The sequence below is a fragment of the Amblyraja radiata genome, chromosome 10, assembly GCF_010909765.2.
Source record: "Amblyraja radiata isolate CabotCenter1 chromosome 10, sAmbRad1.1.pri, whole genome shotgun sequence".
NCBI lineage: Eukaryota > Metazoa > Chordata > Chondrichthyes > Rajiformes > Rajidae > Amblyraja > Amblyraja radiata.
The window spans coordinates 61,375,695-61,403,000 of record NC_045965.1 but is presented as its reverse complement, the minus strand read 5'-3'; the positions used below and the strand labels follow the sequence as shown (position 1 = coordinate 61,403,000).

The following is a 27,306-nucleotide window of genomic DNA, read 5'->3' as shown; positions in this document are numbered from 1 at the left end:
ATGGATATGTTGGGCCGAAGGGTCTGTGTCTATGCTGTATGAGCCTGTGACTATGAATCCCTGTGCCTGTCTATGGCTATGAATTTATAGCTATGAAGGGCTATGACTTTTTAACTCGTTGCTGTACTGACTAGAAAAATGAATTGATATGGAAGAATCGATGCTAAATATGTTTGATCAATCTTTTTATTGACCGGTTATTTCTACGTTAAATCTTCTGCTTGTTCACAATACAAAAGATCTACTGGTGATGTTGGCACAGTAGAGCTTCTGCCACACAGCACTAGGGAGCCAGGTTCGATCCTGACCTCAGGTGTTGTCTGTGTGGAGTTTGCACGTTTTCCCTGGTTTCTTCTGGGTGCTCATGTTTCCTCCCACATCCCAAAGACGAGCAGGTATGTCAGTTAATTGGCCTCTGTAAACTGCCCCTAGTGTTTAGTGGGATAACTGGTGTGACCAGGCAATGGTCGGCATGGACTCGGTGGGCAGAACGGCCTCTTTCCATGCTGTGTCTCTAAACAAAACTAAATGCCCTGCTCTTCACATCTCATACTGGATTTCATCACTGAATCACGATTGCACCTGTAAAAATAAGTGACACATCAACATTTCAAATGTTTTTACTGCTAAAGGTGATTTCCTTATTGTATGTTCAGTAATAAAATTTATAGCTGGCTTGAAATATGTTGATATGGTTCAGTATAAATTAGATTCATTTCAGAAATCTGATCATTTGGTCGCAGAAGGGTGCAGAATCTAATTATGAAATTCATCACAGTATTTCTTCTGTCTCTGGAGTACCTTACCTTTGGTGGTGTTGTAAGATGTTCTGACTTGAAGCTAGTGAATAATGGTTATGATAATGTTGTCATTGCTATTAACCCTGGGCTTCCAGAAGATGAAAACCTCATTACAAAAATCAAGGTAGGAATTTCTTAATTGACCTTTCAATGTTTTTTGATTGTTTGTATAAATGTTTAGAGTATAGTCTAGAGATAAGAGATACAGGGTGGAATCAGGCCCTTCAGCCCACCGAGTCCACAATGACCATCGATTACCCGTTCACACTAGTTCCTTGTTATCCCACTTTCACATCTTACACACTGAGGGCTATTTATAGAAACCAATTAACCCGTAAACCCGCACGTCCCTTTTGCAATTTGGGAGAAAACCGCAGCACCCGGAGAAAACCCATGCAGTCACAGGGAAAACGTACAGACTTCATATAGTCGGGATCGAACCCGGTCCCCGTCGTTGAGAGACAGCAACATTACAGCTGCGCCACCGTGCTGCCCCTAATGTTGTTGCAAGTTTTGAAAAAAACAAAGAGCCTTCCATGTTTTATTTCTTGTATAAAGGAGTCAGGTATTCCATCTCTTGAGCAGAGGATTCTATTCAATTAAAATTATGGCTGATAACATTAAAAAGTGAGATGGTTTTCCGATTTTTTTTAAATTGTGTTTACACCAGGACATGGTGACGTCTGCCTCATCCTTCCTGTACGATGCCACCAAACAACGAGCTTATTTTCGAGATGTGAAAATTCTAATACCCATCACATGGACATCAAAACCAGAAAATCAAAGATCAACCACGCAATCCTACGAGAAGGTAAAATCTAAACCATTATCAATGGTGGTTTCACTATTTGTTATTTTCATGAATGTTCCCTCATCCACACTGTTACTTATTCTTAAGCATCAGTATCTCAAATGCAAAGTCTGAAGCATGCGTTTTGCTTTATTATAGTTTACTAGTTAATATCTGGAGTCACAGTCTTAGAACTTTACAACAGAGAAACAGGCCCTTCAGTCCAACTTGTCCATGCAGACCAAGATGCCCCATTCTCCCGTGTTTGGCCCATATCCCTCCTTAACCAATCTGATGAAGGGTCTCGATCCAAAACGTCACCTATTCCTTTACTCCAGAGATGCTTGCTGACCCGCTGAAATACTCCAGCATTTTGTGTCTTTCTCCCTCTTAACCTTTCCTATTCATGTACCTGTCCAAGATTATTTTAAATCACATTTTTCTTTATTGGCAGATGGTTGGACAAAAGCCGGCGATAAAATGATAAAAAAGTGCAAAATGTGATCAGGATAGTGGAGGTGTGAATTGTGACGCCAGAGGAAGGAATATACCTAGATCCCTGAATTAATCATCCAGCCAAATGATTCCATTACCCATATTTCAGAAACATCAGATATGCTGCTGTCTGGTTTATTCCTTTTGTTTCTTTTCAAATTTAGAGTCACACAGCACCAATACAGGCCCTTCAGCCCAACTCATCCATGCCAATCAAGATGCCCCATCTAAACTAGTTCCATTTGCCCACGTTTGGCCCATGTCCCACTTAAACCTTTCCTTCATGGGCTGTAGTCACAGGCCAAGCCGTTGTCAAATTGCCCCTGAGCTGAATAGTTTGTTCGGCTATTGTAGAGTCAACGGCCCTGATGCGTTTAGGAAGCAGATCCGTCAGACAAGCTAAGTGTGACACATTAACTTTACTAAAGAACATTAGTGAATGAGAAAGCAGCTTCTTTTTGTTCTCAGAATAGCCCAACCATCTGAAATAATTGTTAGCTAACCCGTTCAATCTTTGATCAAAATATCTGCCAGCTACTGTTCAAAATGTAGTCTTTCCATTGACAACAAAACCTTTTCACTGTACCTCAGTACACGTGACAATAAACTAAATTCAAACTCAATACCTACCAACATATCTTGGCTTAAAAGAATAGTCCTCGCCAAACACTTGTACTCAGTCCGCCAAGGTCTGTTAGATCTCTAGATTGCTAACCCTTTCAACTCCCCTTCCCATTCTATACTGACCTTTCTGTCCTGGGCCTCCTCCATTGCCAGAGTAAGGCCACAATCAAACTGGAGGAACAGCACCTCATGTTCTGCTTTAGTAGTTAACAATCCATCAGCATGAACATAGAATTCTCTAATTTTAAGTAACTAACCAACAGCCATCCCTTTCATTTTTCCCCAACTCCCTACCTTGTGCCTCATCCATTTCTCTCACTATTTGTGACTCCTTCCTCTTCCTCCATCCCCTTCCATCTTTATCACTTCCTCTGGCTTCATGTCTCGTGCCTTTACTCTCCATCACACAACTGTTTGTCTTCCTCCCATCTCTGGCCTTGGTCCACCCATCTGCCAATTACTGGCTTTATCTTGCACTAAACGTTACCCCCTTATCATGTACCTGTACACTGTGAATAGCTCGATTATAATCATGTGTTGTCTTTCCACACCAAAAGCTTTTCACTGACCCTCGGTGTGAAACAGGTCCTTCAGCCCATCGAGGCCGTGCCAACCAGCGATCCCTGAACATTAACACTATTCTCCACACACTGTACGTCTTTGGAGTGTGGGAGGAAAACGAAAATCTCGGAGAAAACCCATGAGGTCACGGGGAGAACGTACAAATTCCGTGCAGACAGCGCCTGTAGTCGGAATAAAACCTGGGTCCATGCCGCTGTAAGCACTAGGCAGCAACTCTACCGCTGCGCCACTGTGCCGCTCTCCATCTGTGGTTTAACTACTTATGTTTTGCAGTGTTTTTTTGTTTTTAACTCCCCTGTCTTTATCTTCCTAGGCTGACGTGATCATTGCTGATTCACATGTGAAGTTTGGTGATGACCCATACACTCTCCAGTACGGCAGGTGTGGTGAACGGGGCCGGTACATTCACTTCACCCCGAACTTCATGCTGAACGACAGTGTGATCGATGTTTATGGCTCATGAGGTAACAACTTTGTAAGAAAACATTTTCAAATGGGCAACTGGTTAGAATTTCTTGTTTAGTTCAGTTTAGATATGGGGAGCGGAAATAGGCCCTTCGGCCCACCGACTCCGCGCCGACCAGTGATCCCCGCACACTAACACTATCCTGCTGCAATAGTGACAATGGGACAATTTACCAATTTTACCGAAGCCAATTAACCTACAAACCTGTGTGTCTTTGGAGTGTGGGCGGAAACCGGAGCTCCTGGAGAAAATCCACGCTGGTTTTGCGTGCGAGCCACAGAAGCAGATCTACAAACTCATATTACAATTGCTCCACGCTCTTAAATCTGTATTCCTACAGCAACATTTCTTACTTTAACTACTATCTACCACATTGATGTCCCTCGGACTATCCATGACTGGACTATGCTGGCTTTTCCTTGCACAAAACGTTATTATCTTATCATGTATCTGTACGCTGTAAATGGATTGTTTGAAATCATGTGTTGTCTTTCCGCTGACTGGTTAGCACGCAACAAAAAGCTTTTCACTGTACCTCAGTACGCGTGACAATAAACTAAACTGAACAGAGAATGGGATTGGGAGGGATAAATAGATAAGGCAAGATCTAATGGTGGAACAAACTTGATGGGCTGAATGACCTAATTCTGCGCCTATGCCTTATGATCTTAGGTCTTTTAATGGTCCATATATTGTGTAGAGTGGCATTGTGTGCTAGATGATCACGATTAGGGTAAAAGCCGATCATGGTTACCTTACCCTTAAAGATGTGCCATCACGTTGTCAAGGGTACAGAATGTTGCCAGGCTGGAAAGGGTACAGAGAAAATTCACAAGGATGTTGCCAGGGCTAGCTACAGGGAGAGGTTGAATTGGCTGGTTCTCTATTCCTTGGAGCACAGGAGGAAGAGGGGTTATCTTATAGAGGTGTATAAAATAATGAGATGAATAGATCGGGTAGATGCACAGAGTCTCTTGCTCAGTGTAGGTGAATCGAGGACCAGAGGACATGGGTTTAATTCAATTCAATTCAATTCAATTTATTGTCATTTGGACCCCTTGAGGTCCAAACGAAATGCCGTTTCTGCAGCCATACATTACAAACAAATAGACCCAAGACACAACATAATTTACATAAACATCCATCACATTGCTGTGATGGAAGGCCAAAAAAACTTCTCTCTCCACTGCACTTTCTCCCCCGATGTCAGAGTCAAAGTCAAAGCCCCCGGCGGGCGATGGCGATTGTCCCGCAGCCATTAAAGCCACGTCGGGTGATGCAAGGTCGCACACCGGGTCTTGGTGTTAGAGCGTGCATCTCGCAGAGATGAGGATAAGGTGCAGAGGACAAGATTTAATAGGAATCTGAGGGGTAACCTTTACACAGAAAGGGTGGTGGGGGTATGGAACAATCTGCCAGATGAGGTAGTTGAGACAGGGACTACCCCAACATTTATGAAAGTTAGGCAGGTAAGTTGATAGGGCAGGTTTGGAGGAACATGGGCAGTTGGAACTAGTATGGCTGGGACATGTTGGCTATTGTGGACAGGTTGGGCCGAAGGGCCTGTTTCCACGCTGTATCACTCTACAACTCTACAACAATGTTTAATCAATATGTTAGTGTCACTTGGTAAAATTGCATTTTGATGCAATGCTTGCACAGAGCACTCAAGCCCTGATGCTTCTGTTCAGTTTCAGTTTAGTTTAATGTCAGGTCCAGTGTAAAGCTTTTTGTTGTGTGCTAACCAGTCAGCAGAAAGACAATACATTGCAAATAATCCCCCATTTAAACCCTCAGTGTTGGATAAAGGGTTTGCACAATGGAAAAATCATGGAATTAAAAAGATGGCACATCTTTATAGAAATGGCATTTTTCTATCGTTTCAGGAGTTACAACAGAATTACGGATTACATTCAAATAGTTTTTTAGATATTTACAATTTAAAGATTATGTTAAAACACATACATGAGAATACAGAACCAGAGAACCAGAGATTCTAGATGAATGAATAAACACCCTAACACAGTCAAATTAATATCTTACATTTATAATACATTTTTAGACAGTGAGAATCCGTCGACGGAATTATACAGACTAGCATGGGAAAAGGAATTAGCTCAACCTATAACGAAAGATATTTGGGACGAAAGCCTACAACATATACACCAATGTTCATTAAATACCAGACATTCTTTAATACAATTTAAAGTACTACATAGACTGCATTATTCTAAAACAAAATTAAATAAAAATTTTCCTAATATCTCTCCTATCTGTGATAAATGTCAATATCACATGGCTAATTTAACCCATACTTTTGTAAACTGTATAAAAATTACAAATTACTGGATGGATATTTTAAAAATAATCTGTAGTCGTCAATATCCAAATGGACTCCGACCCTAAATGAATAATATTGGGCATATCAGAACAATACCTAAAACTCACAATAAACCAAAGAAATTTTGGAAAAACCCAACAACCCCCATAATCAAGATGTGGATTATGGAGATGTCGGAGACCTTACATTTGGAAAAAATTAGATATGTCTTAATTGACAAACCATAATTATTTATTAGAATATGGTCTCCATTTATAGATTATTTGAAGGGGTAGATTGAACCGGCACGGAGGCCGGACTGAAGCCTGAACCCAGGAGTAGATGAATAGTTATGTTCTCTGACCGACAGACCTATCTCCAAAGTAGTATTATTGATAGTTTATCCTATTTTTCTAATTTCTTTCTTTCTTTCTTTCTTTCTTTATTTTTCCTATCTATAAATATAAATAAATAATTAGAGGGAATGTTAATAGGTAACCGATAAAAGAGGATCCCAGCTACTTTGGTAACTGGGTCCCCGGAGACCTGGATATTTAATATGTAACCGTTAAACAAAGTCTGACCTGGTTTGGATTATGATATGCAGATGCCTCTAATAAAAATTTATTAAAAAAAACGAAAAGAAAGACAATACATGATTGCAATCGAGCCATTCACAGTGTACAGATATACGGTAAGGGAATAACGTTTGCTGCAGGATAAAGCCAGTAAAGTGCGATCAAAGATATTCCGAGGATCACCAATGAGGTTGATAATGAGAGCGATGTTGCACTTTAATGAACTAGTGGGCTGAATGTGTGCAAGGTGTGCCTCTTCCCCTCTCATAGTCTTTAAGATGTTTCTTACAAAGCTGTAAGGGGGTTTCACAGTGGTCGAGTTGCTGCCTTACAACGCCAGAGACTCGGGTTTGCTCTTGATAACAAGTGCCGTCTGTATGGAGCCTGTACGTTCTCCCACGCTTGTACGTGGGTTTTCTCTGGCTGCTCCGCTTTTGTCCCACACTGCAAAGACGTACAGGTTTGTAGGTTAATTGGCTTTGGTAAAAATAGTAAATTGTCCCTTGTTTGTCCGATACTACTATTGTATAGGGTAACCGCTGGGCCGAAGGGCCAATTTCCGCCTTGTAACTCTAAAGTCTAAAGTCTGTGCCTTTGGCCAAACGTTTGGTCGTCTGTTCTAACATCACATTGTATAATTGAATAACGTTCCTCCCCCACCCTAGTTCCCTGACCTGTTTCACTGTCCTAATTAATTCTACTGCTTGTATGCCTCATTGTCACCTTCACCTTGGCCAACAAAGAACCACCCCACATTTCCTTGAGCATTGTCAACTTTGATATGTCATTTTCACACCGTACATTCTCTGTGTACCCTTCCATATCTCCAGTCTCCCTCACCTGACTCTCAGTCTGAAGAAGGATCTCGACGTGTAACGTCACCCATTCCTTCTCTCCAAAGTTGCTGCCTGTCTCTCCAACATTTTGTGTCTATCTAACGTTCCAATGAAGCTCATTAAGTTGACTTGTTGAGTTAAAGCATTTCCAACAGTGGAAGCAATGCTTTTCATGAGTTCATGTGATAGGAGCAGAATTAGGCCATTCGGCCCATCAAGTCTACTCCACCATTCAATCGTGACAGATCTATCTTTCCCTCTTAACCCCATTCTCCTGCCTGCACCCCATAGCCCCTGACGCATGTGACTATACCCAATACCCAATGACTTGGCCTCCAGTCTTCTGCAGCAATGAATTCCACAGATTCACCTAACTAAAGAAATTCTTCCTCATCTCCCTAAAGGAACGTCCTTTAATTCTGAGGCTATGACTCTCTTTTTGTTTTATATTTGGTTGAGTCAACCCTATTTGGCTTCTACAGATCGGGTGTTTGTCCATGAATGGGCTCATCTACAGTGGGGCGTGTTTGATGAATACAACGATTTGGTGCCGTTTTATTTATTTAACGAGGAAATCCTGGCCACGGGGTGAGTCGCCTTTCAATCTAAATCACATGGTTAGTAGGTAGACAATAAAATAAGATTTGTTTTTGTTGTTTCCAGGCTTGGAGGGAGTTAGCTCTTAGGGTTAAAGGAATCAAGAGATACGGGGAGAATACAGGAACGGGGTACTTATTTTGGATTATCAGCCATGGCCACATTGAATGGCGGTGCTGGCTCGAAGGGCCGAATGGCCTACTCCTGCACCTATTTTCTATGTTTCTATGGATGTAGTTAGCGCACTTACACCCGTACCTAGTCTTCTGTTGCTCGAGTATTTAATTATATATTTTGGTGGGGAGGTGTATTTCTGCAGCAAGATCCTCTCTCCAATCAGGCAAGAGGTACAGAAGTGTGAAAGCGCACACCTCCAGATTCAGGAACTGTTTCTCCCAGCTGTTATCAGGCAACTGAATCATCCTACCACAACCAGAGAGCAGTGCTGAACTACTATCTACCTCATTGGAGACCCTTTGCACTTTCTTTAATCGGACTTTATTTCGCGTGAAACGTTATTCCCTTTATCCTGTATCTGTACACTATGGACAGCTCGATTGTAATCATGTTTACTATACATGCAGACTGGATAACATGCAACAAAATGCTTTTCGTGTTACCTTGGTGTACGTGACTATAATAACTTAAATTAAACTAACCTAAAATGCATACCTCAAGATTCGGGACAATTTCTTCCTAGCTGTTATGAGGCTATTGCTCCGTCCTCTCGCCAACTAGAGATCTCCCATTTACCTCATTGGAAATCCTTGGACTATCTTCAATCAGACTTTACTGGACTTTATCTTGCACTAAATGTTATCCCCTCTATCATGTATCTGTACATTGTGGACGGCTCGATTCCAATCATGTATAATCTTTTTGCTGACTGGATAGCACGAACCAAAAAGGCTTTTCACTGTATCTCGGTACATGTGACAATAAACTAAACTGAAATAAAATGTGCAGTGGGAGAGACAAGAAGTGACAATGTTTTAAAGAGAACCTTCAACATGGAGGATGCAACTTGAATAAGTCTTGTGTTCTTTTCTTTTGAATGTTGCAGAAAGAGCTCTGCAGGCAAATAATAATAAAAATGTTGGGGTTTGTCTTCACTTTTAGGTGTTCAAAAGAGATAAAGGGAAAGCATGCTGAATGCAGTGGAGGATCCTGTCTTTCCTGCGGGATTGATAGCAACACAGGACTCCCAAACAGAGATTGTATGTTTTTTTCCGGACAAAACGCAAACGACAGCGGCTTCAATAATGTATCTCCAAGGATTGAAAGATGTAAGTTGAACAGCCAAGTTTGGGGCGGCACGGTGGTAGAGTTGCTGCCTTACAACGCCAGAGACCCGGGTTCGATCCTGACTACGGGTGCTGTCTGTAAAGAAACATAGAAACATAAAAAATAGGTGCAGGAGTGGGCTATTCGGCCCTTCGAGCCTGCACCGCCATTTAATATGATCATGACTAATCATCCAACTCAGTATCCTGTACCTGCCTTCTCTCCATACCCCCTGATCCCTTTAGCCACAAGGGCCACATCTAACTCCCTCTTAAATGTAGCCAATGAACTGGCATCAACTACATTCTGTGGCAGGGAGTTCAGGAGATTCACCACTCTGTGTGAAAAATATTTTTCTCATCTCGGTCCTAAAGGATTTCCCCTTTATCCTTAAACTGTGACCCCTTGTCCTGCACTTCCCCAACATCGGGAACAATCTTCCTGCATCTAGCCTGACCAACCCCTTAAGAATTTTGTAAGTTTCTATAAGATCCCCCCTCAAACTTCTAAATTCTAGTGAGTGCAAGCCGAGTCTATCCAGTCTTTCTTCATATGAAAGTCCTCACATCCCAGGAATCAGTCTGGTGAACCTTCTCTGTACTCCCTCTATGGCAAGAATGTATTTCCTCAGATTTGGAGACCAAAACTGTACGCAATACTCCAGGTGTGGTCTCACCAAGACCCTGAACAACTGCAGTAGAATCTCCCTGCTCCTATACTCATATTATATGGAGTTTGTACGCTCTCCCCGTGACCTGCGTGGGGTTTCTCCGTGTTCTCACTGGTTTCCTCTCACACTCCAAAGATGCACAGGTCTGTAGGCTAATTGGTTTCGGTAAAAATTGTAAATTGTCCATAGTGTGTAGTATAGTGTTAGTGTATGGGGCACGGACTCGGTTCCCGCTCCGTATCTCTAAATTAAACCACTAAATATTTTACTTTAACAATTTCTGTAACAGAGTCATAGAGTCGTAGAGTGATACAGTGTGAAAACAGGTCCTTTGGCCCAACTTGTCCACACCGGTAAACAATGTCCCAGCTACACTAGTCCCACCTTACCTGTGCTTGGCCAAACCTGTCTTATTCATGTACCTGTCTAACTGTTTCTTAAATGTTGGGATAGTCCCAGCCTCATCTACTTCCACTGGCAGCTTGTTCCATACATCCACCACCCTTTCTGTGAAAAGGTTACCCCTCAGATTCCTATTATATCTTTTCCCTTTCACCTTAAACCTATGTCCTCTGGTCCCCGATTCACCTACTCTGGGCAAGAGACTGTGCATCTACCCAATCTATTCCTCTCATGATTTTATGCACCTCAACAAGATCACCCCTTATCCCCCTGCGCTCCAGGGAATAGAGTCCCAGCCTACTCAACCTCTCCCTACAGCTCAGACCCTCTAGTTCTCGCAAAATCCTCGTAAATCTTCTCTGTACCCTTTCCAGCTTGACAATATCTTTCCTATAACATCCTATATAATAGCAAAGAAACATTCATAAACTCTTTCAAAACCAAAATCCTTATTCATTTTAGGTATCCCATTAAAAACCCATGTCAGATTTCACTCTATCTAATAGAACAGTATGATTTACCTTACATAATATTTACATTTCCACAAATGTAGATATTATAGTAGCACAACAGGGCACATCGAGGAAGCTGGCAATGCTTCTGATATCATTTGCATGTCTTTCTTTAATCACGTTAAAAGCTAATTGATTTCATTCTTAATATAACGTTGGAGTATCTGTTGGTGTAAATACGTACAACATAGAATAGTACAAACAACACAGGAACAGGTCCTTTGGCCTAGATCTCTGCTGACATAATCCCAAATGAAATCTATCTAATTTGCCTGCACATGATCCATATCCCCCCCATTCCCTGACTATCCATGTGCCTATCTAAAAACCTCTTAAATGCCTCCATCACTACCCCTGGCAGTACGTTCCAGGCACCCACCAATATCTGTATTAAAGTGCTTGCCACGCACATCCGTGTCCAAAGACAGGCCGCTCGATTTGTTACTAACACCTATGAGAGAGAAGCGATGTCACCAAACTTCTGAATTCTCTGGGGTGGAACCCTCTCCAAGAGACGTGAAGCTCACCGTTTTACCTGTTTTTACATAATGTTAAATGGTCAGCTAGAATTAGATCACAAGACCTACACCAACCCCAAACCAATTAGGAGCAGACGAGGGCATTCGATCCAATTTGTGATCCCAGCTACAAAGACAGATGTGTACAGCAATTCGTTCTTCCCACGCACAATTAAAGCATGGAATAATCTCCACCAAACTATAGTTACCCAACCAGATGCAACTAAATTTAAAGTAGCACTTTCTTCCCAATAACCCTTTCTGGCTTAATCCCTCCCTTCACCACCTCCAGTTTAAATTCCAGTTGGAATATTTTGGAGGACCAAGTAACCAAGAACCAAGAACATCTCCTATAAATTTTGCCCACCTCATCTTAAAGCTACGCACACTAGATCTTGGCATTTCCATTCTGAGAAAAAGGTTCTGACTGTCTATGCTATCCATGCCTCTTGTAATTTCTATCAGGTCTCCCCCCAACCTCCAACTCCAGAGAAAACAATCCAAGTTTGTCCAAGCTTTCCTTATGGTTAATACCCTCTAATCCAGGCAACATTCTGGTCAACCTCATCTGCATCCTCTCCAAAGCTTCCTCACTCTCCCTGTAATGAGGCGACCAGAACTGCACACAATCCTCCAAATGCAGCATGCCCAAATTCCTATAAAGTTGTAACATGACTCCCTGACTCTGTTCAATGTCCCGACTGATGAAGGCAAGCATACAATATGCCTTCTGTACCACTCTTATCTGCTTGTGTGGTCACTTTCAGGGAGATATGGAGCTGGACTACAAGATCCCAATGGACATCAAATATAAATAAAAATGTATAGTACTTGACAGTGCAGCATGTTCTAGCCCATTGCTTCCTCGGGAGTGGAGTCACTGGTTCAATTCCACAGATTACACCTTGGTAGAAAGGCTTGCAAAGGCTTTGCAAAGCTAGCGACTGTCACAGAGACGGGGAGATCCAAATTACCAGGAGAGCCTTGTTGTACTTAAAAGCTGCTGGCTCAGGGAAAATGATTCCATTGAGCTGATATTTAGAAGTAGGATATAGACTCAGCGGGTAAGGCAGCACCTCTGGAGAAAAAGGATGGGTGATGTTCCAGGTCTGGACCTGACCCTTCTACAGAGTCTGGAGAAGGGTCCCGACCCACAACGTCACCCAACCTTTTTCTCCAGAGATGCTGCCTGACCGGCTGGGTTACTCCAGCACTTGCTGTCTATCTCCGGTAAAAGCCAGCATCCGCAGTTCATTTCAACACATTTAGAAAGTGGAACGTAGGAAACAAATCCGCAAATGCCAAGAAAGCGCGTGTTCTCTCGCTGGATAGATTCTGCGACACTTCTCACACCGAGTCTTGCATTCGTCTTTCAGGTGGTTGAATTCTGTGATAACAAGACTCACAATGCTGAAGCGCCCAACATGCAGAACAGAATGTGCAATTACAGGAGCACTTGGGACGTGATCAGCAAGTCAGATGATTTCAAGAATAACCCTCCGGCTAACATTCCATCCCTCGTGCCGACAATAACTCTACTATATGTCACGGACCGAGTGCTGTGCTTAGTTCTCGATGACTCTGGTAGCATGAACATCGTATGTCCCAGTACGGAATAGTAGTGTTGGTTTAAGTTAAGGATATCTATTAGTATACCCCTTCATAAGTTCATAAGTTCTAGCAGCAGAATTAGGGCATTCGGCCCATCAAGTCTACTTCACTATTCAATCGTGGCTGATCTATCTTTCCCAGTCAATCCCATTTCTCCTGCCTTCTCCCCATATCCCCTGATACCCGTACTAATCAAGAATCTGTCAATCTCCACCTTAAAAATATCCATTGACGGCTTGCACAGACTTCTGTGGCAATGAATTCCACCGATTCACCACCCTCTGACTAAAGAAATACCTCCGCATCTCCTTTCTAAAGAAATGTCCTTTTATTCTGCGGCTGTGACATCTAGTCCTAGACTCTCCCACTAGTGGAGACATCCTCACCACATCCATTCTATGCAGGCCTTTCGCTATTTGGTTTCGATGAGGTCCCCCCTCGTCCCTCTAAACTCCAGCGAGTACAGGCCCAGAGGATCTCCAGTTTCCTCCCACATTCCAAAGACATGTAGATTTGTAGGTTAATTGGCTTCTGTAATGAAGAGGAATTTCTTTAGGGTGCTGAATCTGTGGAATTCATTGCCACAGATGATGGTGGAAGCCAAGTCATTGGGTGTTTTCAAAGCGATGATTGCCAGGTAAGGGCATCAATGGTTATGGGGAGTTGGCAGGAGAATGGGGTTGAGAGGGAAAAATAGATCTGCCATGATCGAATGGCAGAGCAGACATGGCAGGCCGAATTTCTGCTCGTATGTCTGATGATCTTAAGGTCATAAGGCATAGAGGTGCAGAGGTAGAGATGCTGCCTTACAATGCCAGAGAACCGGGTTCACAACTACGGGTGCTGTCCGTATGGAGTTCGTACGTTATCCCCGTGATCGCGTGGGTTTTCTCCGAGAACTTCGGTATCCTCCCACAGTCCAAAGACGTACAGGTTTGTAGGTTAATTGGCTTGGTATAAATGTAAAAATTGTCCCTAGTGTGTGAAGGATCGTGTTAATGTGCGGGGGTCGCTGGTCGGCGCAGACTGGGTGGACCAAAGCCCCTGTTTCCGCGCTGTATCTCTAAACGAAACTAAAAACTAAATTAAACATATTGTTGAAGCATGTAGTTAGCTGTTTCTGAAGAAGTCTGAATTTTGAATCTGACTTGCTTTCTTTCCGAAAACAGGAAAAACGTATTGCTAGGCTCCGACAAGCAGCGTCGATATTCCTGCTGCAGATCATTGAGGAAGGGTCCCAGGTTGGCATCATCACTTTTAATAGAGTGGCAACTATTAAAACACATCTGAAAATAGTCAACAGTGAAGCGGTTCGGAAGGAACTGATAGGCTTCCTGCCTAAAAGCGCATATGGTGGAACAAATATTTGTAAAGGGGTTCAATCTGCTTTCCAGGTAAGTCCGAGAGGACTTTTAATTTCACTTTCCATGGTAATCGTTGCAATCGTTTTCCAGCGTTGACGGAGCGATGATTGTTTTCCAGGTCCTTCGCAGAGATGGCAGAGCTACAAACGGCGATGAAATAGTTGTGCTGACCGATGGGGAGGACAGTTCTATAAACACTTGCTTCAGAGAAGTGAAACAAAGTGGAGCTATTGTCCACACCATCGCATTGGGACCAAAGGCAGACAAAGATCTGGGAGAACTATCAATTATGACAGGCAAGAAATAGGTTTCAAAGTTTAGTTTGGTCTGGTTTAGTGTATTTTTCAGTGCGGAAACAGGCCCTTTGGCCCATCGAGTCTGTGCTGGTCAGCGATCCCCGCATACTTACACTGTCCTGCACACACTCGGGACAATTTGCTATTATACCAAGCTGATTAATTTATAAACCTGTACAATGTTTGAAGAAACTGGAGCACCTGGGGAAAACCCACGCAGGTAACGTGGAGAACGTACAAAATCCGTAGACAGCACCTGTAGTTAGGATTGAAACCGGTCTCTGGCGCTGTGAGGCAGCAACTCCACCACTGCGCCACCGTGCAACTGTTTGTGCTGATGATGGAGGGAACTGAGGTACGGGATTGTGGATGGGGTGAGAATCGTACAGGTTGCTTTCATCTGGACGGGGCCAACGTTGTTTGGAAATGAACCTGAAGAACACTTCAGCACACAAGATTATCCCATCAATGTGTCCACTATTTAGACTCATAGAGTCATACACCACCGAAACAGACCCTTTGGCCCGACTTGCCCATACCGACCAAGATGCCCAATCTACATTTGAGTTTGAGTTTAGTTTATTGTCATGTTTAACGAGGTACATTGAAAAGCTTTTATTGCGTGCTAACCAGTCAGTGGGAAGACTATACATGATTACAATCGAGCCATCCACAGATGCATGATAAAGGGAATAACGTAAATAACGTTTAGTGCAAGATAAAGTCCAATAAACTCCAATCAAACATAATCCGAGGGTCACCCACAAGGTAGATAGTAGTTGAGGACTGCTCTCTACTTGTGGTAGGATGGTTCAGTTGCCTGATAACAGCTGGGGAAAAACTGTCCCTGAATCTGGAGATGAGCGTTCTCACACTTCTGTGCCTTTCGGCCAATGGAACAGAGGTGAAGAGTGAGTGGCTAGGGTGCGGACTCGTCCTTGACTGCGCTGGTGGCCTTACCGAGGTAGCGTGGGATGTAAACGGAGTCCATGAAGGGAGATTGGTTTGGGTGATGTTCTGGGCTGTGCCCACGATACTCGACAATTTCTTGCAGGCATCTTCGTTGCATTCAGTTCATTCCCTCGTCAGCTTTAATCTGCTTTATTATTGAACCGGACTAAGTGGGACCTGTTGGGTCCCAGTCACCACGGTGGGGGGGGGGGGGGGGGGGGAGGGGAGGGGAAGTGTGTATGTGGGCGGGAGGGGTTTGTGAGGGGGGAGGAGAGATGTGGGGAGGTGGGGAGTGGGTGTGTGTGGGTGGGGTGTGGGGGGTGTGAGGATGTGGGAGGGGGTGGTTTGGGGGAGGGGTGTGTATGGGCGGGGGTGGGTGTGGAGGAGAAGGTTTGTGGGGGGAGGGGGTGTGAGGGGGTATGTGTGGGCAGAGGGGTTGTGGGAGGGCAGGGGTGAGTATGTGTGGGCGGAGGGGTTGTGGGGGAGAGGGGAGTGTGGGCGGGGGGGTTGTGGGGGTGGGAGGGAGGGGTGTGGGGGGGATTGTGGGGAGGGAGGGGTGTGGGGGCAGGGGTGTGGGGAAAGGGGTGGGAGAGAGCTCGGAGAAAAGATGGAGGTAGAGCCATGGGGGAGAGTGCGGTAGCATGGGGGAGGGGGGCAGGAGCCAGCGAGGGGGACCAGAGGGGAAGGGGTTGGGGGTGCGATGGGGACTCACAGGGTTGTTCTCCTCCGCCGGGATCAGAATCTCCGCTTTCCATTTGGTGACATTGACGCCATCTCCGACTCTTGGCTGGGCCTGGTTGGGTTTGGTCGGGTCGGGCCATTTCCGGTCCCTCCCTTCGAAAATTGTGTCCGGTTGGAGACCTCCACCGGCTATCCAGAGCCTCCCGTGGAGTGACAGTAGAAGGGACAAATCCACGCGCCGCTGAATGGCAGGAGAGGCAATCGATCTGCGCACGCACGGTTTACATTTTTTTTAAACCTCAATAACTCTTACCAGCTTCCACCGATTGAAACAAAACTTGGTGCTATCACAGCATAGGAGAACATTGAGTAAGCTGGTGGAAAATCGTAGTGCTATCGCGTACCGTTTTTGCACAAACCGGAAGATAAGAAGGTCAGTTTTAGTTATGTATAGATAACGTGATTGATATCTTGTGTAAACATTTTCCCTTTCAAGAGTCAAGAGTGTTTTATTGTCACATGTACCGAAATGGATCAATGAAATTGTTAATGACCTCTATGTTAACACTACAACTTTTTGTTCTTCAATTATCAGATGGCTTACAGTTTTCGGCCACAGATAACGTGGATGAAAATGGACTAGTTGATGCATTCACCGGATTAGTATCAGGGAATGGTGACATTAACCAGCAATCAATCCAGGTTTGATTCATTGAGCAACATTCCAGACCATGTTTGCTGGAAATAACTTCCTCACCGGATTAAAAACATTTCTTCTCTTTGGTTACAGCTTGAAAGTTCTGGAAAGCTCATCAGCAGTAATAGTTGGTTAAACGGTACAGTTTTCATTGATAAAACCGTTGGGAACGACACGTTCTTTGTAATGACGTGGCAGAGAGGTACACCATCCATCTTAGTTCGTGATCCTCGGGGAAAGATCTACGATGTTACAAGCTTTGACATAGACAACACTTTGCATACAGGACAACTTGCCATTCCTGGCACTGCAGAGGTATGTCATGGTGTCATAGAGTCATACAGTGTGAAAACAGGCCCCTCTGCCCAACATGTCCTAGCTACACTAGTCCCACCTGCCTGCGTTTGGTCCATATCCCTCCAAACATGTCCTATCCATGTACCTGTCTAACTGTCTCTTAAACGTTGGGATTGTCGCTGCCTCAACTACCTCCTCTGGAACCTTGTTCCATACATCCACCACCCTTTGTGTGAAAAAGTTACGCCTCAGATTCCTATTAATTCTTTCCCCCTTCACCCTAAACATATTGTATGTCCTCAGATCCTCGATTCCCCTACTCTGGGCAAGAGACTCTGTGCGTCTGTTAATCCTGGCTAAATTGAACCAGCTAGGGCTTCAAAATGGGGTTAAGTTTCAGGGTTGCTGGGAGATTTGGTCAAATTGGAATTACTCTCTGCAGAGCTGGGACAGGCTGCGGAGAGGTGCCAGTGTGTCTGAAGCTTAGATACAATTTGCATGCAAAGATTGGGAAGCCCTACAAACCCTGCCAATCTGGTGCAAAAAGCATAGAATGGATTGGCTGGCTGCAAACCAGACATACACCTTGTAAATAGTTGTAAATAATGTTGCAGAGTTTGACTTTGCCAAGTGTTGGTTAGATGAGGTGTTGAGCCTTGTCTGGGTTTTTTGTTAATCAGGGTAAATGTTTCCAAGTTGACTTCATCTCGAAGTCCGTTGTGAATACAACGTATTAAACTGTTGTACCATTGGGTTAGGGAAATGCCTGTTATGTATGGGGTTAATCGATATCTGTAATTGGGTGATTAAGAGACCACCCCTATGTGGTTCGGCCCCTCAAAGTCCCGGGACACATAAAAGTCCGTGATCACGAGGCCCAGCGTCGATCTTCTGGAAGAGCGCTCAGGACGGCGTAACCTTCTGGAGTGCCTCTGTCTGAGCGAGGCCTAGAGGGCTTGAACAGGCAGACGTGAGGATCGAACCCGCGGTGGGATAGGTACAGAGTGTGATCTGTGACGCGCTTTTGGTAAAATAAAATGTAGTTTCAAGTGCTTGATTCGATGTTTTTACTGAAACTAGACTGGGGGGAAGCTTAGAAACGAGCAATTATCATGTCTACCTGATCTATTCATGTCAAAAATCTTGGCGTGATATTTGACTCAGCACTGAAGTTTGACAAACAAATCAATGCCGTGGTAAAAGCTAGCTTCTTGCATCTTCAGACGATAGCTAAAATAAAACAATTCCTCCAGTTTGATGACCTGGAAAAGATCATCCACACATTCATCTCCTCCCGCCTAGATTACTGCAACTCCCTTTACACTGGCATCAGCCAATCTTCCCTGTCCCGCCTGCAACTGGTCCAAAATGCCGCAGCGAGAATCCTGACGGGCACCCGAAAAAGGGACCACATCACCTCAATCCTGGCCTCTCTCCACTGGCTCCCTGTGCGGTTCCGTATAAACTTCAAGATACTCCTCCATGTCTACAAAGCCCTCAATGGGCTTGCCCCCACCTACATAAAAAGTCTTCTCACCCACCACTCCACCTCCAGGCCCCTCAGATCGGCCGACTTGGGGTTGCTGAATATCCCACGGTCTAGGCATAAGCTCAGGGGCGACCGCGCCTTTGCGGTTGCAGCTCCTAGGCTGTGGAACAGCATCTCCCTTCCCAGAACTGCCCCCTCCATCGACTCTTTTAAGTCAAGACTAAAGACTTATCTATACTCCCAAGCCTTTCCTGACCCCTCTGAGTGAGGGCTACATGTATATATGTATGTAGTCTGTTTAGTTGTGCTATTCTTATAACAAATGTAAAGCACTTTGGCCAACGAGAGTTGTTTTTTAAATGTGCTATATAAATAAATGTGACTTGACTTGACTATTCGTCTCATGATTTTATACCCATGTTTCTTATTGGATTTCATGTTTTCTCTTTTTGTTGATTTTGTTGATTTTGCTTCGCCCTCTGTATTGCATATTAAAGTGGCGTGATTTTCTATCAGACAGGATCATGGAGATACTCGATAAAGAATGTGGATGTTGCAAACCAGGTTCTGATCATCACTGTGATGTCCCGCGCAGCGGATGCTGGTGTTCCACCTGTCACTGTCAATGCTCACATCAATCAGGGTACATCAACGTGGCCGAGCCCCCTGGTAATTTTCGCAGAGGTCAGTCACGGCTTTCTGCCAGTCATTGACGCTAAAGTGTCAGCCACAGTGGAGCGGGCAGATGGCAAGTCTATCATCGTTGACCTTCTAGACAATGGCGCAGGTAAACGCACGATAAAGAACGAGATCGAAGCGACTATAACGAATCATGCCTGTTCCTTTCCGAGAGCAACAGAGCATAACAGGCGTTGAAGTATGAGACAAAAAGCTGGAGTAACTCAGCACCTCTGGTGAAAAGGAATAGGGTCTAGACCTTGAGGTATAATTGAAGTGTAGACATGGTTCAATACAGGAAATGAGGCAACCATTTTGTGCGCGGCATTTCCCCACAAAAGAGCTTCAGCTTCCGTCAGGATTAAGGATGACTTCCTTCCTTTCTGGTTTTGAGGCCTCAGAGATGACTGATAAGGCCGGTGTAGGAACTAGACTCTTCCACAGATGGGCAGGTTCTGCTTCTATCAGAATCAGAATCACACTTTATTCACCAAGTGTGTTTTGCAACATACGAGGAATTTCATTGGCCAGGTCAGTCATACAATTAAAAGCAACAGATCACTCAAAAACACATTTTAACATGAACATCCACCACAGTGACTCCTACACATTCATCACTGTGATGGAAGGCGAAAAAAAGTTCAAGTCCTTCCTTTTGTTCTTCCTCGGTCGGGGGCCTCGAGCCCTCCGTTGACGTGACGATCTTGACTCCCGTAGCTGGCGGCTTTCAGGCCCTCCACGTCGAGTCGATCAACTCCTGCATCTGGGGGTTGTCAGCTCCCCCGCGCCGGGCAATCGAACCTCGCGTCGGGGCTGGTTGAGCCTTCCGCTGCATTGGAGCTCCCGACTAGCCTCTCCCGAGACTGCGAGCCCTTGATTGTAAGTCCATGGTGGTCGCAGTGGGAGCGATCCCAGGCAAGGGGGGGGGGGGGGGCGCGGGGTTAAAACGCGTTTTTTTTCCGACCTGGTCCTGAATTATATTTTGTTGGAGTGCAAGATGTTGCTAAAGAATCGTTCCGACGGCCGTTCTGTGTGTTTTTTTAAAAAATTCGCCCGACAAGTTAATCGCTGGAATGATTTTAAAATCAGCTTCTGAAGCCGTCAATGCCGACAACGGGGCCGGATTTTATGTAGGGGACAGGTAAAAGAAAGTAGGTTTTTTTTTGTATAAAAATGTTTCTTAAGATGTATTTAATTCACATTTTAAGTTGCGAAACGGTGATTTAGTCCCCGAACAAACCGGCAGTGTATTTGCTGCCAATATGGGGACTAAATCACCTGAACCTCAACGTTCCAAATGGTCCCGTTCCAGAAAATCCCACTCGCAAGCTGATTTAAATGGCCATTAATTTACAGGTATTAAACATTAAATTCCTTCCATTTGGCCTATAAACCCATGACAATGTGATTTAAAAATTATGTTATATTCTGAATTCTTGTGTGAATGTTATTTGGACACTTAGGCTATTTAAAAATGTTAATCTATTCTTAAGAAATGGATAGTTTAGATCTAGTAATTGAATTTTGTAATTAGCTACAATTAGGTAACTAACTAACTATATGCTTTAATTTCAAGTCATCTAAGTAAGATTGTTTCATATTTGTTTCAGAATGCTTCAATCTATAATAACTGAAAATTTATTTCAGTTCTCTTAAATTTTAAGAAAGTTATGGGCTTTTAAATGTTCTCGATCACAGCTTTTGAAGTCAATGAAAAAGCAATAGGGAACAAGATGCCAATTTCCGAGTATGAAAATGGCCATAACTTTTTTAATACTGAAGATATAAAAGCGAATTAGGTGTCAAATTAAACTTATTTTTATGCTTTATCTGATGGGATAAATTAAAGACTTGATTTTTAAAATATCAACATTTTGTAACATTGCTACTATAGCAATGTATAGAAACATAGAAACATAGAAATTAGGTGCAGGAGTAGGCCATTCGGCCCTTCGAGCCTGCACCGCCATTCAATATGATCATGGCTGATCATCCAACTCAGTATCCCGTACCTGCCTTCTCTCCATACCCTCTGATCCCCTTAGCCACAAGGGCCACATCTAACTCCCTCTTAAATATAGCCAATGAACTGGCCTCGACTACCCTCTGTGGCAGAGAGTTCCAGAGATTCACCACTCTCTGTGTGAAAAAAGTTCTTCTCATCTCGGTTTTAAAGGATTTCCCCCTTATCCTTAAGCAGTGACCCCTTGTCCTGGACTTCCCCAACATCAGGAGCAATCTTCCTGCATCTAGCCTGTGCAACCCCTTAAGAATTTTGTAAGTTTCTATAAGATCCCCTCTCAATCTCCTAAATTCTAGAGAGTATAAACCAAGTCTATCCAGTCTTTCTTCATAAGACAGTCCTGACATCCCAGGAATCAGTCTGGTGAACCTTCTCTGCACTCCCTCTATGGCAATAATGTCCTTCCTCAGATTTGGAGACCAAAACTGTACGCAATACTCCAGGTGTGGTCTCACCAAGACCCTGTACAACTGCAGTAGAACCTCCCTGCTCCTATACTCAAATCCTTTTGCTATGAAAGCTAACATACCATTCGCTTTCTTCACTGCCTGCTGCACCTGCATGCCCACTTTCAATGACTGGTGTACCATGACACCCAGGTCTCGCTGCATCTCCCCTTTTCCTAGTCGGCCACCATTTAGATAATAGTCTGCTTTCCTGTTTTTGCCACCAAAATGGATAACCTCACATTTAAGGATGTTCTAAACAAAATTAACATATCGTAATTTCCTGTGCACGCCATTATATACCTTTTATTTGCTTTGTTGTCTTCAGATCCTGACGCGGTTGAAAATGATGGCATTTATTCTAGATACTTTGTTAATTTGATGGAAATGGATGGTACAGCTTCAAAATAAATGTTCAAGGAAAAGATGGAGTGACAAGATTATCGGCCAGAAGGCATGGTCGTGCCCTGTACATCCCTGGATATGTGCAGAATGGTAATGTATTGATGGATAAATGCTACACATTGATGTTGACAGTATCACCACCTTAGCCCAAGTGCCATTGGGACTCTTATGGGCCTGTCCCACTTAGGCAACTGCTGGCGATTGTCATATTCGTAGCAGGTCGCCGAAAAACCGGCGACTGGACTAATGGGCCTGTTCCACTTACGTGAATTTGTAGGCGACTGCCGACGAATACGACAATAGAATTAACCGAAGTCAGCACCGGTGACAACCTGCGTCACCTGGCAACAACCTACGACATCCTGGCGACAACCTTACTTAACCTGGTGACAACCTATGACAGCACCTACGTCAAGCTACGCTCATGGGCGTCAAACCCACGGTCGCCACTGTTGCCGAACATTTTTCAACATGTTGAAAATCCAGCGGCGACCAGAAAGACGCTACGACTCTTTGGGCTACTGAGGAGACTGCTCACGACCATACAGGCGACACCACGGCGACCTTGTGGCGACAGCCTAGTCGCCTGAAGTTGCCTAGAAAATTGCCTAAGTGGGACAGGCCCATTACCTTGTTATCCCTAGACTTGACAAACTTCAAGAACCAGACGACATAGGTTTAAGCTGAGGGGGGAAGGATTTGATGTGAATCTGAGGGGTAACATTTTTACACAAGGGTGGTGGGTGTACGGAACAAGCTGCCAGGGTGTACGGAACAAGCAGCCAGGTACTATCGCAACTTTATAGCAACATTTAGACAGGTGCATGGATAAGACCGGTTTAAAGGGATATGGGCCAATCGCAGGTAGGTGGGACTAGTGTAGTGGGACATGTTGGCCAGTGTGAGCAGGTTGGGCCGAGAGTCCTGTTTTCACACTGTAAGACTCAATGACTCTAAATGCCTTGGTCTCAAGGACAATCTCCCATCCTTCATATTCCCATCTCATCTCATCCAGTATCCTGCTTCCACCTACATTCCTTCCTCTGGTCTCACACGTTCAGTTTTTTTCATCTTTGTCCTTTGTCCAGTCAGTGCCCAGTGGGGTGCCACAAGGCTCGGTGCTGAGCCCTCAGTTGTTTACAATATATATTAACGATTAAGGCGAGGGAATTAAATGTAACATCTCTAAGTTTGCGGATGACACAAAGCAGGGTGGCAGTGTGAGCTGTAAGGAGGATGCTATGAGGCTGCAGGGTGACTTGGATAGGTTGGGTAAGTGGGCAGAAGCATGGCAGATGCAGTATAATGTGGATAAATGTGAGGTTATCCACTTTGGTGGCAAGAACAGGAAGGCAGATTATTATCTGAATGGTGTCAGATTAGGAGAAGGGGAGGTGCAACGAGACCTGGGTGTGCTTGTACATCGGTCACTGAAAGTAAGCATGAAGGTACAGCAGGCAGTGAAGAATGCTAATGGCATGTTGGCCTTCATTGCGAGAGGATTTGAGTTTAGGAGCAAGGAGGTCCTACTGCAGTTGTACAGGGCCCTGGTGAGACCTCATCTGGAGTATTGTGTGCAATTTTGGTCTCCTAATTTAAGGAAGGTCATTACTGGTATTGAGGGAGTGCAGCGTAGGTTCACCAGGTTAAATCCTGGGATGGCGGGACTGACATATGATGAAAGAATGGGTCGAATGGGATTATATTTGATGGAATTTAGAATGATGAGAGTGGATCTCATAGAAACATATAAAATTCTTGGACAGGGTAGATGCAGGAAAAATGTTCCCTCTGTTGGGGTCCAGAACCAGGGGTCACAGTATAAGAATAAGGGGTAGGCCATTTAGAACTGAGATTAGGAAAAACCTTTTCACCCAGAGAGTTGTCAATCTGTGGAATTCTCTGCCACAGAAGGCAGCGGAGGCCAATTCACTGGATGTTTTCAAGAAAGAGTTATTTAGCTCTACGGGCAAAGGGATATGGGGAAAAAGCCAGAAAGGGGTGCTGATTTTGGATGATCAGCCATGATTATATTGAATGGTGGTGCTGGCTCGAAGTACTAAGTGGCCCACACCTGCACCTATTTTCTATGTTTCTATGAACCCCTATCAACCCATCCCCCCTTGCCTGTGTTCGCGCTTTGTCCTGCTGCTTCTCTCTTCCTGCCTTCATCCTCTTCCCTACAATCAATCCATAGAAGGGTCCCGACCCGAAACGTCACCAATCCATGTTCTCCACGGATGCTGCCTGACCTGCTGAGTTACTCCAGCAGTTTGTGTCATTTTTAATGTAAAGCAGCATCTGCAGTTCCTTTATTCTACATCCAGTACCCTATTGTCCACTTGTCCATTGCCCAGTGTCCTCACTGCATGATAACACTCGGAAAATCACAATATAAAATAAATACCACACTTGTGATGAAATCCTTGTTAACTCTTAGCCCCCCCCCCCCCCCCCAAACCCTGCCTCTATAAGGCAAGAGTCTCTCCCGAATTCTCAAGTCCTCTGGCGCTGGTCATTCATACATTTATCTCTTTCTGCCCTGCCTCTGACGTAAAATGTTTGTGGGTTCCTCCTCCCACTGTTCCCCTTTCCATTAAGACGTTGGATCACCCCTCTTAATATCAACAATATTTCACGTGTACCAAGGTACAGTGACAAGCTTTTTCATTGCGTGCTATAAATACAATCAAGTATAGTCTATAGAGCAAAGGGGGAAGATATGGAATGCATAATACAGTTCTCAGCATTGTAGTGAATCAGTTCCACAGACAAAGTCCAATGCCCACAATGAGGTAGAGGTGAATCAGACTGTACCCTAGTTTATGTAAAGAGAAGGAAATATGCTGTTCCTGAGTCTGGTAGCGCATGCTTTCAAGCTCGATACCTTCTGCCAGATGGGAACAGGGAGATTAAGGAATAACCGGGGTGGGACAAGACTTTGATTGCGTTGGCTGCTTTTCCAAGGCCCAGACGGAGTCAACAGTGTTTGTGAGATGGATTGGGCTACATCTACAACTCTCTTCAATTTCTCATGGTCTTGGACAGAGCTGTTTCAAAACCAAGCTGTGATGCAACCCGACAGTACGCTTTCTACGGTGCATCTGTAGATATTTGTGAGAGTCATTGGAGACATGCCAAATGTCCTCAGTCTCCTCAGGAAGTAGAGGCATCTTGACTGCCACATCAGTGTGGTTGATCAACGACAGATCGTTGAAGCTCTCAACCATTTCCACCTCGACACCATTGATGCCGACTGGGGCATGTACTCCACATTGCTTCCTAATCGTCGATAACTCGTTCTTTCTTCTTGCAGCCTGCGGTGTCATTTCACAATAGATTTTAGATATCTTGACCCTTTTTCCGAAACGTGGCCTTTTCTTTTTCTTTTAGGACAAATTCAACAAAACCCATCTCGGCCACCGTCCATTGGTGACAACACTCAGAAACTGGGAAGTTTTCAGAGAGTTAAATCAGGTGGCACCTGTTTAGTAAGTAATGTACCTCCTACAGGATCTATTCCTGACGTGTTCCCCCCGAGTAAAATCATGGATCTTAAAGCAACAATAGTCCACAATAACATACAACTGAACTGGACAGCGCCAGGAGACGATCTGGATCAAGGAAATGGTAATTAAAAATTATTATTTAATGTATAAATTATTCAATCGTTCAATGGTGCTTTATTGTCAGATGTACCTATGTGCATTGGAACTCTTTTTTTTGCATACTGTTCAGTGACAATCCTGCGTTTGAGTTTAGTTTATTATCACATGTACCTCTGTAGTGTGGGGATATACTGCACCTTGGATGTGGAGAGGATGTTTCCACTAGTGGGAGAATCTAGGACTAGAGGTTATAGTCTTAGAATCAAAGGACATTCCTTAAGGAAGGAGATGAGGAGGAATTTCTTTTGACAGAGGGTGGTGAATCTGTCGAATTCTTTAGCCACAGAAAACTGTGGAGGTCATGCCAATCTATATATTTAAGGCAGAGATGGATAGATTCTTGATTAGTACGGGTGTCAGGGGTTATGTGGAGAAGGCAGGAGAATGGGGTTAGGAGGGAGAGATAGATCAGCCATGACTGAATGGTGGGGTAGACTTGATTGGCCGAATGGCCTAATTCTGCTCCTATTACTTATGATCGTGACCCGGTTCTTCCCTAACAAAATCTGAATGAATATTTTATTAGCATGTTACAATAACAAAGTTTGAGTGGTCTTTCTTTTGTGAATTAACTTGCTTTCATGTTTTTTTCTCTTCTTCTTCGTTTAGCATCCCATTATGAAATAAGGATGAGCAAGAACTTCACACAGCTGAAAAATCATTTTCAATCGACTCACAAGATTAACACCACTGGGTTGAATCCTCAGACTGCAAGCTCCAAGGAATCGTTTTTAATCTCTGAGAATATTCAATTGAAAAACGGGACTGAAATCTACTTTGGTGTCATTACATTTGATAAGGCAAATCAACCTTCAGCGTTGTCGAATATAGCACCGGCTGCCTTGGTAATGGCGCGTCCAGTTCCACCTAGCCCGACCAGCCCACCAAACCAGTCGCAGCCACCGACAACAGCTCATTCACCTCGTCGAACCACATCCGTGCACCCTGGCTCATCCGTGCACCCTGGCTCATCCGTGCGCCCTGGCTCATCCGTGCACCCTGGCTCATCCGTGCGCCCTGGCTCATCCGTGCGCCCTGGCTCATCCGTGCACCCTGGCTCATCCGTGCACCCTGGCTCATCGTCCCAACCTGATAACTCTCCGGTGATTGATGTTACAACAATTGTTCTGATAGTTTGTTGTCTTGTTGTTGTCGTAACTCTGATCATTGCCATAACCGTGTGCATTGTGGCTACCAGAGGTCGTAAGAGAGTCTCACCCAGTTAA

The 27,306-nt window shown here is 44.3% G+C and overlaps 1 pseudogene; it reads left to right on the top strand.

Annotated features, from left to right (window-relative positions):
* The first annotated feature begins 762 nt into the window (after positions 1 to 762).
* LOC116977405 lies at positions 763 to 27,306 on the top strand (annotated as a pseudogene).